Below are 18,525 nucleotides of genomic sequence, written 5' to 3' on the forward strand. Positions count from 1 at the left end.
CCACCTGTCCCACATGTGGAGGAGTCGCACTAGTCAAGAGTGAGCAGATGAAGGTGTATTCCCAATGGGCCCTGGCCCATCTTCTACTGCAGTGGGTCCAGCCTTTTCCCGTACAGTCGCCATATTCAAAGAAAATATTCTAAAATTTTATTAAATATAATACACAATTACATTTACTGAACAAACATTTAATGAGAATTTTTTTTTCATAAATAACAAAATTTAAAATGCTGTTTTAATTCACTTTCCTCGCGGGCGGTAGGTTGGACACCTCTGTGAATCAACTGTAAGCGTCCCGTTCGAGAATTAGAAAAGTGATTTTCTTTTACCCCGACAAATCATCTGCTGTTTCGCAGAAGTGCATTATCCAAATTTTTCGTAAATTTTTCCTATCTCTGTTTACATGGTCACAGTACCTGAATATCCGAATGATACCGACATTTTGGACAGTTTCAAAAAAAAAAAAAAAAAAAGAAAAGAAAAAAATTAAAATTTAAGAACTAGTGACAATACCGATGACGAGAGACTGAAAGCGAGGACAACGAAAGTATAATCCTTCTAAACATGAATTGTTGTAATTTGGTGAAAGCGAAGTTAGAAAATTGTCAATTAGGTTATAGTTAAAATAAAGATATGCAATTTGTGGATTTCGGGGATACCTAATTGATAAGAAGGTTTCGGAAGAATTCGATGAACGCTCGGAGTACGATACCAATTTCCTCGAGTGAATGTGAACGAGGATTTTCACAAATGAATCTGATCGCCAGCCCAACCAGCCCTTCGTTGATGACAAAAACAGTTTATTCACTACTGTTTCTTAAAATTGTAGGCCCACCACTGACCCGTTTCGATACAGCAAATTATGTCGATTCATGGCTGCTTCGGAAACGTCATTCAGCAAACGACACACAAAGAGGAAGAAAAGAAGTCGGCATAGGACCAGGGGTCGGCAACCTGCGACTCGCGAGCCGCATGCACCTCTTTTAACACGTAACCGCGGTCTTTAAATTTACAGCTCACATGAAGCACAATTTGAAATGGAGTTAAGAGGACTTAAAAATCAAGGACATGTGGAGTGCAAATAAAATGCCCTAAAACTTGAATTTGAGAATTTTAAGAGACAAAAGGCTGCCCTTGCAATTCTACACAAATGGACGGCGATAGATGAGTTTAAAATGCAGACCAAATTGTGTTCGATGCGTCGAGTAGCTTACCGAACCCAGACAAATTTGAAAATATTTGCGTTTGGACTTCTCCCAGTTTTTGATTCGACGTATTTCTGCGAGCCAATATTTCTGAACATGAACTATATTAAAAATAAATCAAGAAACCGTCGTCTGAACAATGCGAGCATGTTTAATTACGACATACTTGCATGATGTTGAGAGACTCGCTCAAAGAAGTTCATCAGCAAAAGTCACATTAATTCGTACCTAATTGGATGTTTGTTACGTTTTTTCAATATTAATAAATAATATTTCAAAAAATATATATTTTAATAAACACCTTCCACTCTACTCCATTTCTTAAAAAACTCTCGCCCCCCCTCCTCCCAGCTTGAGCTGAGGTGCGGCTCTTCGGATCTCTCTCTCTCTCTCTCTCTCTGTTAATTAGATCAAAAATGGCTCTTCACTCAAAAAGGTTGCCGACCCCTGACATAGGGTGTCAGATGAGAACTTAATAAAAATTTGGAATATTCTACAAAAGCTTTATTATGAAATTATATTTTACTTATTTTACTCACATTTTACTATATTTTTTATGTAGTTGAATAATAAATTTATGGTTAATAAACTGTTAATATACTTAATTTGTTGTTCTTATTCCAAAAACATTACTACTAAAGTAACAATATCAGAAAAAAAAAAATTTAGAGTACTTTTCATATCCTTTTAATTTTCAATTTTTCCTGATAGCAAAGAATGAGTACCGACACTATTTTTTTCACAAAAAAAAAAAAGCACTATATATATATATATTTGTCAGATCATTGCTTTTTAACAATATTTAAATTAGGTAGGAGGCTGGTTAATTGTATAATCGCATATTTTTTATTTCTAGTTTCGCTTTTTTCTTTCTTTTTTTTTCCCCTTTTTTTTTTTTTTTTTTTAACAAATTACTTATTGTATTCATGGTGAATAAACACTAACAAAAGCACGCGAAATTAGGAACTGGGTCTAGTTTTTCTTTGGCACAACCTTGTCCTCAGCAGCTGGGAGAAGAGTTCCCAAGATTAGCTGTGCATACGAAAGTCTTGTCTGACAAATTTGATTGGATACTATGATGTGGTTACAAAGGAACAGGATGCAAAAAATAATTTTGATATCACATACTTGGATTTTAGGAAAGCTTTTGACACTGTTGCGCATGGAAGACTACTGTACAAATTGGAGCAGAATGGTATTAAGAGTAAGTTGCTACAATGGATGAAAGGGTGGTTGAGTGGGAGAAGACAGAGGGTGGTAAACAATGGACGCTGCTCTTCGTGGACTAATGTTATTAGTGGAGTCCCACAGGGTTCTATGTTGGGCCCACTGTTGTTTTGTATATTTATCAATGATACTGATGAAGGTATATCAGGGTATGTCGAAGTTTGCAGATGATACAAAGGTTGGCATGGTTGTTAATGGCAGTGTGCTACTGCAACAGGATCTAGAAAATTTGAGCAGATGGGCTGAGAAGTGGCATCTAAAGTTTAACGTTGACAAATGCAAAGTACAGGTGACCCCCGCTTAACGCTGATCATTCGTTCCGGAAAAACAGAGCGCTAAGTGAATCCGCGCTAAGCGAGCGCCGCTTTCCCATAAGGTAACATATGTATTTGTGAGCTGCGGTCGGTGCCATAGGATATTTCCTAATCAATAATAAACGGTAATGAAAAGATGCACAAATGTCGGTCAAAATATTTAATATTCAAATATTTGCACATATAAAATATTCTGCATTACATACGTATAATTATGTGGTAACTACTTGCGTCTCAAAAGTAAACAAAATTCCAATTAAAATAATGAATTTAATTGATTTAATTTAATGGATGAATTTAATCATGAAAAATGTGTGGATTTTGAGTTGAACTTTGGCCCTCTTCCAAATAAACTAAAAGGGGTATTAATTTTAAATGGCCCGCAGCGTTACCACCCAACAATAAAGTCAACCGATCCTTCGCCGCTTTGAAACTTGGCATGTTTTTTGTTCTTTCAATATGAAACTTCTTTTAGGCATTCGTTTCCACAAAAGTCCTGCTTCATCTATGTTAAAAACTTGTTGAGAAGTATAACACATAATACCCCTCTTCAATAATTTTTAACAAGTTCTTTTTTGAAAGTTTCGGCTCCTTAATCTGCACTAGCGGCTTCTCCCGGGATTTTAAATCTATTCTACCAGTTTTAAATGGTTCCACATTTTTTTTTTTAGGCGAGTTTTCTTCAGACCATCGTATTGGCTAATCTCTTTCTCTCTCTCTCTCTTTTTTTAATATTTAACTTAACTGAATTCTGCATTGGAATATTATCTTCAAAAAAATTAGTCTTTCCATTTCAATCCTAATAGCCGGTCTAGTCCTAGTTGCTTGCAGTGGAACAGCTATCTTTCCCGCTGCTAAAATTAATTCTTTATTTTTTCATAATTGTTCTTACAGTTAAATTTGCGAGTCCTAAATTATGGCACACATCCGCTTGTCGTTGACCGGAATCGATTCGCTTCAAAACGTCTAATTTAATTTTCAAATTCAGTCTTTTTCTTACATTTATAGTCTTCGTACTGCGCCCAGACGTTGTTGCATTTTCATTCCTGTCGGTCATTATTAGCTCTTCGAAAATATAACTGCGTTGGTTGAATTAATTATGATACAATGTTCAAGTAAACTGTCCGTTACGCACGATGTCTAATACTGTACTGAGTGATAAGTAACTAGATTTCGGATAAATGCCTATAACGCAAATATTACAAGCAATATATTTGAACCTTTGTTTAAAATGTTGATCTCGGAACTACGTAACAAGTGACTGTACTTAAATTAGCGTGAGAGAAAATTTCACTGAGCGTGGAAAAATTGCTCAAGTCGGCGTGGGAAACGTTTTAATGCTGTTTTGCTATTCATTTTCAAGCTATCGACTCCATCAAATGAAACGATTTCGTTAAATATGTCAAAAATGTAATCTGTAAAAGAGCGTTATAGTGATCTGTGACAGCGTTATAGTCAGATACGGGTTATAATATAAGAACAGCGTTATAGCGAATCAGCGTAAAGCGAACCGCGTTATAACGGGGGCCTGCTGTACTGCATATGGGTAGAAGTAACCCCAGAGGGACGTACCAACTATGTGGTACGTTCCTCTGGTAATTGTGCAGTCAGATACGAAGTTTTCTGGCAATGCAGACAGACTTCAAGAGCAGGTCATGGGGGTTTGTCCATGAGATGGAATTTTGCTAGCAAGAAAAAGGAGGTAAGTATCCTTTTGTATAAGGCAATGGTCAGGCCACGCCTTGAGTACTGTGTACAGGTCTGGAGGCCTCATTTTAGGAAGGATGTAGTTGCTCAAGCGTGTACAGAGAAGGACAACAAGATTGATTGGTGAGGGGAACAAAAAGGTCCTCTTACCAAGAAAGGCTCAAGTTTTGAAAATTGCAGTGCCGGGAGACTCGGCACCTGCGAGGTGTATAAGGCCTTGAATGGGTTGAGCACACTAAACACTCTTCCGGTGGGATTCTTCCGCTTTCTCAGATTACGAACCTAAGGGGGAAAAATTCAAATTGAGGAAAAACAGTTGTAGAAAAGATGTGCAGAAATTTGCCTTTAACCAAGCGGGTGGTTAATTGCTGGAACAAACTTCCATCTGTCGTTGTGGAAGTTGATAGCTTAAATAAATTCAAGGAGGAACTGGACACTTTTAGAGGGAATGGTTGTGTAATTTTTTTTTTTTTTTTTTTTTTTATGCTACATAAGCTCATACGCTTGCTCTCTTGCATCACATGCCTCTATACTATATTTCTTGGACAGATGAACATATTAGTTTCTGCACTGAATCTGTACAAAGTAACTTTTTTTTTTTTTTAAATAAATTGACAAAAGCTGCTCAATCAAATTTATATCAGGTTTCTGGATTAGTTTAAATTTAGTGCTATTATATTTTAGATTAGTATTTCCTATTATAATCTAGTCCCTTCCAATGAAGTTTTTTCTTCTTCACGTGTGTGTCCGGTGTTTAGCAAGCTAATTGTAACAGTGTGATGATTCAATGACACTTTATAGTCGGCTTCCACTGGCATAGTGTATTAGAAAGAATCAAAAAAGTTTGGAAAACACCGACATACAACTTAAATTCCATTTGATTACCAGAAATGATAAGGTAGGTTTCACTTTTACGGGAACCTTATTTTCTGCCTTTGAGCGTTTAAGTTAGAAATTCTAGAGTGCGCTCGTTCATAACATCGAATCTGTAAGGCCTGACATTTATTCTTTAAATTTTAAATTGTTTTATATTTTATTCTCCCCTCCCTTTGTTACAAGCGCTAAGCGTAATTCCTTTACGTAGTTAGCAAAAATCATTGGTGGCACTAGGGGCGGATCAGTGTGTATATTGAGGGGGCTGAGTATTGATTCTCTTTGTATATTTTGTAATAGTGTCTTATGTAGGACAGCACCTGAACGTCAGTTCAACTCTTTACTTGGTACACTCTGATGAATACAGAACTCTATAAAAGGCCAGAAATGTGTGTAATATTATGTTTGTGCAGTGTGTGTTGTTTAGTTGTTTCTGACCATTTTGTCACCACGAAGGCGATCACCTTCCCTATTGATTGAGTATTGATTCTAATAGCTTTTGGATCTGCCACTAGGTGGCACAGGAAAAGGTCACGATCACGATGCTATGTAAAAGATGTGTATTTATATCGCGGTCAAAAATTTACACCGTTTCCAGCAGTACACCGTACCTTCTCATCAGTTACCAATAAACTTTAGGGATGAAGAAGAAAAGGCGACAGGATATAAGAAAGTTATAGTTTTAATTCTCCTCAGAAAACAGTTGATAAAATCATTAAAATTTGATTTGCATGGTTCTGTTACGTGGAATAAACATGTAATAATGCATTCGTTAATAATAATAATAGTAATAACACAACACTGTCATAATTAGTCACAATCATAAATGAAATCATGAGGGATTTTAAAATTCGTGTGAAGTGTTAAGCATTTCCAATACTGTATATAAATTTAGTACTGTAATTTGTAAATTTTTATACCCTGCTTATAAAAATAAGTTCGGTAATATACGCGGTGCGTTATATTTCAAGCGATTGATATTTTTATTTCTTAAATTAATTTTTTAAAAATTTTTCTGTGATTAACAGAGTGAAAAGTAGATAACTTGTTACTTTGTTACTTATTGATTAACTAATAATAAATAAAAGTAATGGTTTTCACTTAACTGCATGTACTTCACGACTTAGTATTCCGTCAAAATTTCATAATACTGTATATGCATTTTCTAATCACACCGCGCGAAGTGCAACGAGTATCACAGATGGTGCGCTGTAAACAATTTCGTAATGCAATTTACGAAATTTTCTTCCTGGATTTTAATAACAACTGAAATATAACGCGCATTTCTGCTGTGATTAATGTAATAAGCAAATAGTGTAGTAAAATTTCATGATTTTTTGTATTTAATAAGCTGATAACAAAAAATTAGTTTCTTAAACAGCAGCGGCTTTTATGCGCGAACTGAGAACATTTTGTTTCTGCGCATACGCCATATTGCCCATTCATATTTTCAATCAGCTCAAGGTGATTGAACAACAAACAATATCCAGTGCTTCAGTACAATACACGGTATATTGGATAGCCTTTGTGATATGTATGTAAAACGAAGGAAAAAAATAACAATTTCCAGATTTCTATTTATTCGATTTTATTGAAATTTCCTTTGGCTGGACAAATCTTCATAAAAGACCAAAATCTAAAATTTCGTGAAAATCCGTCCACTGGGAGTCGAGTTTTACGTGCTAATGGACAATAGTCTCTTATGCATGTATATGGGAACTTGTCTAAAAATGGAATAAAATAAAATAAATTAGTGGGTAGAAGAAATTGAGACTCCCAAAACTAGTCGAAAATAACTTTTTTTTTTCTTCTCTCATAATATTAATATTCGATTGGTGAAACATCTAAGATTTTGTCATGAACTTTGGATTTATAATGCAATCGGTTGGTATTTTAACACCTTGTAAGTTGTTGGTGGTTTGAATAATCAGACGTTTAACCTCTTCGGCATTTTTAAGCGTCGGTGTTGTGAGGCATTTGTAATTTGAACCCGTTTTTGTCAACTGCTGGAATTTCGAATGTCGAAATTTTGACTAAATATTTTGTTGAACTAAAACCGTTTTTAGTTGAGTTGTTTTCGCATCCAATCTGGAAAATTTCCTGCAGTCTTGTATTCCGAGAGTACTATATATACACTGGTGTTCAAAGCAAGTGCATCCATCACCTAGGAATTTCACATTTCCAACCCCTTTTCGCGATGGTATGTTACATTAATGACTAGCATCACAAATAGAAATATAAACAAAAGATATTTATTAATAGTTAAGGCAAATCTAAGTAATATTTGACAGGTGCTCTCAAAATATTTCAAAATGAGAATTTTCAACCCTTATACAGCAGTTTTGGTAAACACGACAATTATGGCCGAAATGTTATCAGAAGCCTTTTTGCTTCAGTTTATCGTTTTAAATGGAAAACAAAATGAAAAGTTCACCTGGTGCAAACTAATATTTAGTTGAACTACCTCTGGCCCCGATGACAGCAGCACACCGTCGAGGCCGACCGGGCTAGCCAGGGGGTAAAGTGCCTGCCTGGCAACCCAAAGGTCGCGGGTTCGAATCTCGCCTCGGGCTTAGATCAGAGTAAAATGCAAAAACTTTGGGAAGTGCATTATGGCCACAGACGCCGATGCACCAACAACTAACACACACACACACACACACACACACACACACACACACACACACACACACCGTCGAGGCATTGACAAGATCAATTTCTGAAGATAATCAACTGATAGTTTGTGGTTCCAAACACGAATTGTGGCTTCCTGAAATTCACGAAGGATCTTTGGTTTCTTTCTGGCAACTGCAGATTCCACACGACCCAACAGTTCTCTATAGGATTAAGGTCCGGGCTGTTTTCTGGCCAGCTAAGAGTTTTAACGGGCCGCCGTTCTTCCAACCATATTTTCACCTGTAGCAAATGTAAACACATTACTGTCGAACCTCTAGTGCAGAAATGAAGCTAAAGTAACTACAGAAGTGCCTACTTACACTTTTCGCCCGATGACAAGGAGTCGTCCTGAAAGATGCAGTTATTTGGCAGGTTGAAATGGTCTCTAATGGTTGGCATCAATTTGCCTTCCAATATATCCAGGTATCCATAGACATTTACGAAACCTTTTATAAACTGCAAGTGACCTACTCCGCGATACAAAATGCACCCCCATATCATTTGGCTGGTATGGAATTTCACTGTAGACACCATACAATCTAGATTGTATTCTTCAACACGTCTACGGCGAATCGTTTGTCTCCCATCAGAGCCATGCAGGTCGAATTTCTTCTCATCCGACAAAATAACTTTTGACTTCCACTGCTCGGGGTCCATTTGACATGCACCTTACGCCAAATTAATCGGGCCCTTTTCATTTTTTGTGTGAGGAGGGGTTTCTTCTTAGGACGACGGGCTACAAGTCCATTTTTGAAGAAGCGTCTTCTGACTGTTACTGCACTTGCTACCACTCCTGTATGCTCTTCCCATTCTCTTTTCACCTCAGACGAAGAAGCTTTGCGGTTTTTAAGGTAAAGCGCTTCAAAACGCGGTCGTGTTTTGGCGTAGAGACTCGTTTGCGTCCGGTTCCTTTTTTCCTATCAGCAGACCCAGTATTCTTGAGTTTGGAAAGAAAACTACTCACTGTCGACTGATTAGAAGACACTCTATAAAAAAATATGGCGGGAAGAACATCCTTCCTCACGCAACAAAAGCAACAATAGCACTCTTTCTTCAAACTAAAGCAACAATAGCACTCTTTCTTCGTGGCGTCACCTGCACGTAATTCACCATCCTGACACAAGCAAGGAATGACTGCAACTCTTGCAGAGCGTGCTTATACAGCTGAAAGTAACAGCTGATGCAATATTACGTGCATCAGCTGTTACTCAACATCATCACCTACGCGTGTCAATCTTATCTGATGCAATCTGTAAGAAATATTGCCATATACTTACGTTATTCGGACGACAATTACAATTTTAAGGGATTATGTGCTTTCTTTGAACACCAGTGTATAACTCAGAAAGAGTGAGTAAAGGAGAACACAACTTGTTCGAGGTCGATAATTAGGTGAGAAAGATGGAGTTTGTGTACTCGGGTCTATACAATTTTAAAAATATTGGTTGAAGACTTTAGCCGTTTCAGCTTTACACCCTGCTAAAAATAAACTACGTGTAGTTTATTTTTAGCAGGGTGTAAAGCCGACTTGGGTTAGCTTTAGATTCAAGATTATCCATTTCAAACCATATTGTGTTTTGATATAAGTTCTTGATGGCATTGCATAGATTGATGCGTAGTGTGTTAATTAAATTGAAAGTTGTTTTACAAAACTTTTAAAAGTCATCTAGATTTTTAATGATTGGAAACTCCTGGTACCCTCCGTCAGGTACTCTGAGCACGTGGAAAGTTGACGGATGTTTAAATTAGTAAGGTGCGCGAAACATGTTCATACTTGCAGCATTGATACGGCTGGTGACTGAGCTGAAGGACATCTTAAGAGGGTGGAACTATTTTTTTTTTTTTTTTTTGGCAAGTGAGTTTTGCATTTCAGAAGAAAAATTTTATTATAGTTATCAATTGTGTCGTTACGTCCGTTTTATTCTAAACTTTGACGAACTGGTCATGATGAATAAGCACGATTAACACCGTATTACATAATCAGGCGCACCAAAAACCTAAAGTAATGTGCGTGCCTTAGTAAATCACTGCGCAAGAAAGTGTTACAAAATTCTATAAGGGCTGCTTGCATTATTACGTGAATATGAGAAAGGTTGGTTGGAATAATTTAAAAAGAAGAGCGTAAACAGCTTCGTGTTTATGTAAAGTTATAAATATATGAATGGGCAATTTTTTTTTCTTCTTCCCGTTTTTTAATTTTTTTTTTTATTGGCACTCTATTATACACTCTTCTTTCACAACGAATTGCTCAATATTGCAATACTTGAAACGCACAGCACACCCCTGTCTCAATATGGAAGTACTGTTTATACTTCCGCCTACATATGTCAGACTTGTAGCGCTGCGTGGTCAAACTTCACTTACTCTCATGCTGACCACGACTCGCGCTCTCACTCTTGACAGCTTTCATGAAATCGAGAAGACTTTACACAGCACTTCCCTCTCTCTAAAGGAAAGTGCTGCTCATTTGAAGTATTGCGGTGCTTGGCAATTTGTTATGTGATGGTGGAGTGTGCTCCGTGTGATTTGTATCAATCTCGATGGGTGGTGGGAGTGTTTTTTTCCCTTTTCTAACGCGGACCTTGGTCTGTAATCCTAGAATAGAAAGAAAAATGACTTATCCCTAGTTATTGTTCAGCGGATAGGCAGAATATATCTAACGAATGTCACTGTAACAGATTGCATTGGACCCTGGCATGGATGGCAATATGGATTAGATCACTATGTGCACTGTCAAAAATTTTATTCTGGTAAGATTTTAGTTTCATAACAACTAGAAAAGTGGATTTCATTGAATGGAAATCTTTTTAAGTGGGGTTAAATACATTACTGGCAGACAATTTGAACTTCTTAGTCTACATGTCATCTTAAACATGATTCTCTTTAAATCGTAGAACATCTTTGTTACTGTATGTATATTAATTACTGTTGAAATGGATCTACCGAATAATTGTTTTTTATGATTTTGAGCAACTATCAGTATTTATCGTCTGAATAAAAATTGGAAGGTGTTCTAGATGCAGTATAAACTCTTAATATTTACTGGAAATGCATCCGATCTTTTTTTTCAGTCTCATGTAACAATTCTTTACTCGAGTTGCACAAGACATCCGCCCATTAGTGCGTGGTAGTAATGCGTTATTTGCATGCTTCATCCTTAATGCCATTTCCAATTCTTTAGCATTGATGACACAGGCCTCGGGGCAGTAGACTGAAATGTTAACAAAAAAGTGAAAAAAAATTTAAAACAGGAAATGCAGTCTAATGAAGATTCTTTCAATGTAGACCAAGAAACCTGCTTTCTTGTTTGTTGCTTTATCCTTGAGCAATACGAATTTCACCGTATGCTGCAACTGGCAGGTTTTCAGCATTTTAATAGGTTGCTGTTAGTGGATGTTTTTTAATTTTTTATTTTTTCCTCATAAAAAAATTAAATATTTCATTCGCGCCTTTATGCCCATAATCGCTGTACGTGAACAATCACATACTCTCAAATATATCACGAGTTCTCTGTTTTTACTAAATTTCGATTCGATTAGTAGAAACAGTAATTAATCAGATTCCTTATGATTTTCAAGTTCCTGCACGTGGTAGTGGCAGTGCTATTAACTTCGCGATATAATTAGGGAATTGATAAAAGGTGTATTGTGCCGTTGACCTTTACCTAGCACCAAGTCGCGTGCAAAGAAGAAAGTATCGATTGGGTTATGGAAACATTTTAGCTGTTAAATAGGTCAATGCCTTTGTTTGCTAGAGTACCTGCTTCTGGGAGGGGCGCGAGAAGTCCTGGAGGCGTGGCGAAAGTACTGTCATAATACATTAGTTATACATCTGCTGTGCCAGCCACATCCCTTCTCAATCACGCTGAAGCGACCTTGTGGTTGATAGCGACTAACGCTTTTACCTGCTTTGTCTGTATGGTAAACGGAAGCATATATGCAAAAAGAACTTCAAATTAGTTTGTACTGTTGGAATAATGAGTTCGTATTTTTCTTGTTCTTATGTCGCGATTTTTATTATTTGGTTGCTTAGTAGCCATGCTGATAATCGTGAACATATCTTTTAATGTTTTGGAACACAAATAGAATGTGTCTAAAAGAATCACATTTTCCAGATATGTGAAATGGGATTACTGAGCATGGTATTGGAGGAGTAATCGTCACTTTCTGAATTTTACTAAGGTCAGTTGTATCTTTTTCGACATAGATTTTGTAAAACTCGAACTTGGAATTTCCCTTTCAGAGCTAAACAATCTTTACGTTTGTTAAATATTTTGGCAATTTAGAATGGCGATGTAAAACCTACTTCAAGCGATCCTTGAAGGGGATATTTATGACTTGCATTGAAGTGAAATACGAAAAAAAAAAGAAGAGTTCAGTTTGATTTCACAAGGTTAGCAGTTAGAATTTCTAATGCATTCTTAATGATAAAAGGATGTGCATCGAATTTGAAGGAAGAATTGACAGTTTTATTATCATAGTAGATGGAGGTCCGTATCGTGGATATTAACGTGTAATGATATTGTAATGTATATAAGGAATTTTACTGCAACTGTAAATTTTTGATACCCTTAGATACATGGGACTGAATAGTCACGTTTTTCTACCGTAGGAAGTAAAGTAATAGTTTATTATAACGAGTGGTTTACAACCCAAAAACAGTCACAACAGCATATGCTCATTATATCTGCTATAACCTTACGTATAAAAATACTTTTTTAATTTAATTTATTTATTTAAACTAATTAAACCTTACAGAATAAATGTTTAAAAACTTTTAGTATAGATTTATTAAAATAATTTTGAAGATGTCAAGTGAATGCAATTTTAATTGATTGATAACTTTAGGTAGAATTAACATTTTATAGCTCGATTTTTTCCTCCTATTTAATGTAGGGGGTTAATTGATGTTAATAGATAGATAATATGAAGCACTCTTGTCATAGTATGATTATATAGAGGACTTTAGAATAAAAAAATTATTTTTCTATTCTCAAGATTAAGCAACCCAAATTTTTTACACCTGTCAAGATAATTTCTGTGAAATGTAATTTTAGTTTATAGTGAAGATATCTAGTAAAATTATACTGTATATGTTGTATAATATATTGATTTCGAGATTCGAATGGATTCCGAATTGGTGTATTATACTCAAGTATTGGCAGGACAGTCATTTTAAATATTTCAGTTAAAAATACTATTATTGGAATTTTATCAAGATCGTTTAATTAATCCAAGGTGTCTCATGGCTGGCTTATAAATACGTTTACACGTACGTTATAATATAAAACTACAATGCATTTTATAGGATTTAGTTTAAAATCATTGTTATGTATCCTTTCATCTAAATCTAAGTGCTTCATTACTATTACAATATTATTCAGATAAATGGAGCATAAAAATAGTCCAAAGGAAGAATCTTGCGAAACACCCAATCCACATTTTATAAATGAAAAATGTTGCGTTTTTAAAATTTATATTAACATTGTAAAAATTAACAAAAAAAAAAAAAAGCCTATTAATACAGCTGAGTGCTAGTCCATGAATGCCATAAGTCTAATTTATTGAATAATATGGTATGAGTTAGAGAATCAAAGGCTTTAGAAATGAATTTAGAATTTTTTACTGCTTTTATTAATTGCAGACCGTAATGAAGGTTTATGATTGAACTTTTGAGAGATGGTTAGGATAACCTCTATTGATGAAAAGGTAAGCATCGTCGCTATTGGTGATATTGTCCCAATTTCCCCCTTCTTTCTCTTCTCGTGTTACCTTTACTTTATCCCCCCCCCCCACACGCATGCCTTTGGTTCGTCGTGAAGCATAGCTGATGTCCTAGGTTTGCCAGTGTTACGTTTACATAAATTGCCGGTAAGTGGCTTCTTTATTTTACTCATGGATGGCTAACCTGCTTTTTTGCCTCGGGTAATCAGATTTTTTGGCCATTATCGTACGGTGAGATTTGAAGTTACAATAATCACGTGCAGCTCACAAGGTCTAACCATGTCTCTAGTTATTAAAGTGCGTGTATGAAGTTTTCTTCAGAAGCAATTCTTCCCACTTCCTTCCCAAGCTCCTTTTCTTCTCCCCATATGAATGCACTGCTTCCGGTTACAACCGGCTAGTTGAAGATTTTTGGCTTACGTGCGTGACCTAACATTGTTAAATGGCAACCGGCTTCCGTTATGTACAGGTTTTTGAGTAGTGTAGATGTGATATCGTTTGTATTACGAACTGCTATCATATTCGTTGTGGTAAATGTATGTAAATCTCGAGAGTTTTTTTTTTTTTCCAGTACACTGTACAAAAATTTTATTTTATTCATATTACGATTAACGATTCACTCTACATACAAAGAAGTGTTGCAGAGCTACTCCCTCTGTAGATAGCAGTCCTCGGTCACCATCATCTTAGTTACTTGTCAGCAGAGCCAGAAATTTTGTATAGATTTTATGAGAATTTGAGAGATTTTGGTAACTAAGAGATTTTAGAACATAAAATTAACTTAGCAGTTTTCTTCATTACAGAAGAATTTTTTAATACTGTATTGTAAGACTACATTCTAAAGTTATATAGTTTCTGATGTACCGAAGTACCGTTACGACATCTTTAGTGAAATTATTGGAAAGTCCATTCATTTATGTAGCGCTACCTCTTTTTCTCCTTAAGAATACAGTACTAAAAAAAAAAAAAAAAAAAACAACTTGCGATCCAGCAGTGATATGAATGAGTTGTAGTTTCACTGTTTCTTACCTTTTTAAAAGCTCTGTGTGCACACTCAAAATTAACCTTTTGTAATGTTTACAATAATTGAAACTATGTTCGCTCATTGATTTTAATATTTTGTTTTCCTATCATAATAATTATTAATTAAAACTGCAGGTCTCAATATTTGTGAAGACTACCTAACGCATGATAATGCTTTGGTCCACATAATGAAATTCAGTACACTATAATAAATGTGATGTTGCTGCATAGGAGGTGGAAGGAATCTGGTACAAAGGTACAAGATCCGATCACTTTCTCAAGAGCTCGAAGTGTGCTAAGGAAGAAGCACAAAATACAAGGGCAGTATAGCCGATATAATAAATAAATTTTCTGTCTTCGGCACGACAACCAAGTCAGTAGAGTTTACAATAAATCGTCAATACAAATATTTGTCGTATTTAGTAGTCACAGGCTTGAACCCCGGTCCACTCATAATCGATTGCAGATAAATGATACACACTATACAGCAAGTTGGCAAAACTAGAAGACACGGAAATATAAGAAAAGCTATGCGATGTGTACAGAAAATAATGGATATCAATTCACAGTAACTGGGGAATAATCTTGTTTTAACTAAATAGGACACCTCATGAAAGTTCTGACAACAATCCTTGATAACAGACCTCTCCTGGTCACACATCAACACTTTCAACAAGATTTTATATTTAAAGAATCGTTCGAAAAGGAAGCAACCTCTCTGCAACCCTCTTTATTGCAGCATTGAAGCTCTTCTTTTTAGTTAATCGGGATCTGATCTTTTACGAGGGGATATCAAAAAGTTCGTATCCTTACCTAGAAATAATAACCATAGAAAGGCGAAACTTCACAGGAACTTTAATCCTTTTCTGTGTACTCTCCATGTATAGTAACACATTTCTCCCATCTGTGGATCAGTTATTTAATGCCGTGATCATAGAAGTCCGCACTTTTTGCCTGAAATCACGATTCCGTTTCATAATGACCGACTGAGATGAATCAAAGCGGTGTCCAAGCAATGGTTTCTTCATTTCTTGAAACAAGAAGTCTGATGCTAGGTCAGGAGAATAGGGTGGGTGCTACAGTAGCAAAAATCCAACAGTTGGCGAGAACATTGCATTCGACATTACTTCTACAAAGGCGTCAGCAATCTTGGAACCCATCGTACGGAGACCTTAGACATGTGCAGATGGTCATGTAAAATGCTGTGGGCAGACCCATAACTAATTCCCACTGCATTTGTGATGAAATGAATTGTCACTCAGCACCAGTTGCTCAACCTCTGCAACCGTCTCACTGTCTGTGGATGTAGACAGCCTTCCTTCTCTTGTACGACCGCACTGGAACTTCCGTTTCCACTTTTTTACAGTGTCATAGGATGGACAATTCTGCCCATACACAGCTTTCAGTTCTATATCAATTTTCTGAGCTTTCTTGCTCTGCAATTGCATGAACTCGATCACTGCTCGATACTCCACTTTGTCAACCATAGCGTCCTTCCTCAGGCTTCATCTCTGATGTACGATCGCCTATGGGAATGAAATTTCATGTTAGTTATTGAATATGTAGAAAACTTATATTAAAAATGGCATCTTCCTACTGGTCTTTTATCTAGGTCAGGATACGAACTTTTTGATACCCCCTCGTATGCCGATGATTCTAAATTTTATTTTACTTCGGGAGATCCAAATACTGTACTTCTGAAACCACCTCTCAAGAAGTAGCACCGAAAATCGCACGACTTGAAGACTACTCCCATTCCATCAGCCTGGAAATGAATAAGAATAAACCCACAAAGATTGCATTAATAAAGAATAAAATAAGGAACGACATCCCGGTTATCATTACTAATTACCAAATTAAGAATATTAAACATAAGGACTTGAAGTTGCTGGGGTAAGTTACCCACATCAAGTACATGAGGGTTGAAATGCACTACTTCCGGTTACAACCGGCTTGGAGTCACAAAACCCAATAATCAAGAGATTACTGGATTTTGTGAATCTAAACTCATCATCCAATATACTCAAAGCTGTGATACATGCTTCAGTGATTTGGTCTTCAGTTGCACCCTCACACCTAAATTGCTACCGCTAATTGGATACTGGTTCTTACAGTAGCTGAGTCGGACGGCACAGAGCCATTTAATGATATCCAGAACGGAACTGTACTCGAGTCTTGATATTATTCCACAGAACCATCTCACTTTAACACGTAACATCACAACCCCTTTCCAGCTCATAACGCATCAGTTATACTTTCATGCTCCAGGTGTAGAATAGGAATCATCATTACATGCTCCAGGTGCAGAATAGGAATCCACAATTCTGCAACCATAGGGGGGAAACTACAGAATCTTGCATAAATCTCATGCATGTTCTTCTCCAGTGTCATTAACGTATGCTATTCTTTTCAGATTGATCTCCAAAAGCTATAGGGCGAAAACTTTGGCTGAAACCTTACCGTTGGTCCATTTCTGTTGTGCCCGATGACTGTATTTAAGCGGCCATTAAAACACCCATGTTTTCTAACCGTTTCTGAACCTAGCACTTAGTTGGTAAATTAATTTCCTTTTAGCTGTTTCTGTTTTATATCCTAATGTGTAACCTCACTAGCGCCTTGTTGGCCTGAGGCGATACTCGAGAAGCGAATAAATAAATTACAGGATACAGTAATTACTTTCAGAAGACAGCAGTTAGTGTTTGCAGTTAGAATGTTAGATTTGTCACTTATAGACTTGAATTCTCTTCCATGTTTAAGGTTTTATTACAAAATTAGTTCAGAAAAGTAGGGAGAGAAACAGGACATGAAAACTAGCGATAGGGCAGAGAAAGGAAGGAAATGGGCGGAGAGAGAGAGAAGAGGAGGAGGAGGGGCGGTGGAAAAGTGCTGTGCTGTAGATGGGGTGGAATGAGAAAGCTAGAGTAGTAGGTAGTGATGGGCGTAATTGAGCGGTTATAATCGATTATGCCCATCACTTGTATCTTTAACAGGAGGAAGGGGGTTCCTAGTATTTAGTAGTCCTAAGGAAGTTTCTTGAAAGCAGTTTGCGAGGGTTGTTGAATTTTTTTCAATTTACACTTGAGAGAACCACTGATGCAGAAAAAAAGGACGGAGGTATTTTGATCTAGTTTATTAGTACAGTAAGCCCTCCCTAATCCGGAGTAATTGGGGGAGAGGTCATCCGGATTAAGCGTTAATCCAGATTAGTGAAGCAAACGATAGCCCTAAAAGACAAAAAAAAAAAAAAAAAAAACTTAGAACACAGATAAATGTAAAATTTAATGATATAGATAGTACTGATGAAAATAATAATAAAAAAATAAAAAAATAAATATATATATCACTGTAAAGCGTTTATTTAAAACTCTAAAGACAGTACATAAATGTACTGTCTTTAATTTCACAACATAAATAAATGTACTGTCTTTAATTTCACAACATAAATAAATGTACTGTCTTGATCGTTGCTGGATTTGCCACTTAAATACAGCTTCTTCCAGCAACACTTCTTTTGGCTTTTTTAATGCTTGTCTATTCGATACACCGCTTTTATCACTCCCCACATCGAATTTTAAAAGAAATGTCTTTATAGATTCTTTTTTAATATCTGAAACAGCTTGTTGGCCAATACCAATTTTTTGAGCATTTTTTTTACCCCAGGAACACTATTTTAAAGTTGTTCTATCACTTTTTAATTCTTTAGAACCAATAATTATATAAAATATGTTACCTTATGTATATACGTATAAAGAAGTACGGAAATGTAAGAATAACATC

The 18,525-nt window shown here is 36.1% G+C and overlaps 1 protein-coding gene across 5 annotated transcripts in view; it reads left to right on the plus strand.

Moving 5' to 3' along the window:
* Window positions 1-18,525, plus strand: part of LOC150084794 (uncharacterized) — a 496,975-nt gene that overhangs the window by 128,949 nt on the left and 349,501 nt on the right. The window contains exon 1 of one of the 5 annotated variants that reach the window (XM_090376601.1): window positions 10,616-10,752. The exons of the other annotated variants lie outside the window; for them this stretch is intronic. The gene's annotated coding sequence lies outside the window, so the exon portion shown is untranslated. Of the gene's footprint in view, window positions 1-10,615; window positions 10,753-18,525 lie in introns of those variants that run through there. 5 annotated transcript variants of the gene reach the window in all.

This window comes from Mastigoproctus giganteus, chromosome 6, assembly GCF_048544385.1.
Source record: "Mastigoproctus giganteus isolate SK-2022 chromosome 6, ASM4854438v1, whole genome shotgun sequence".
Lineage (NCBI taxonomy): Eukaryota > Metazoa > Arthropoda > Arachnida > Uropygi > Thelyphonidae > Mastigoproctus > Mastigoproctus giganteus.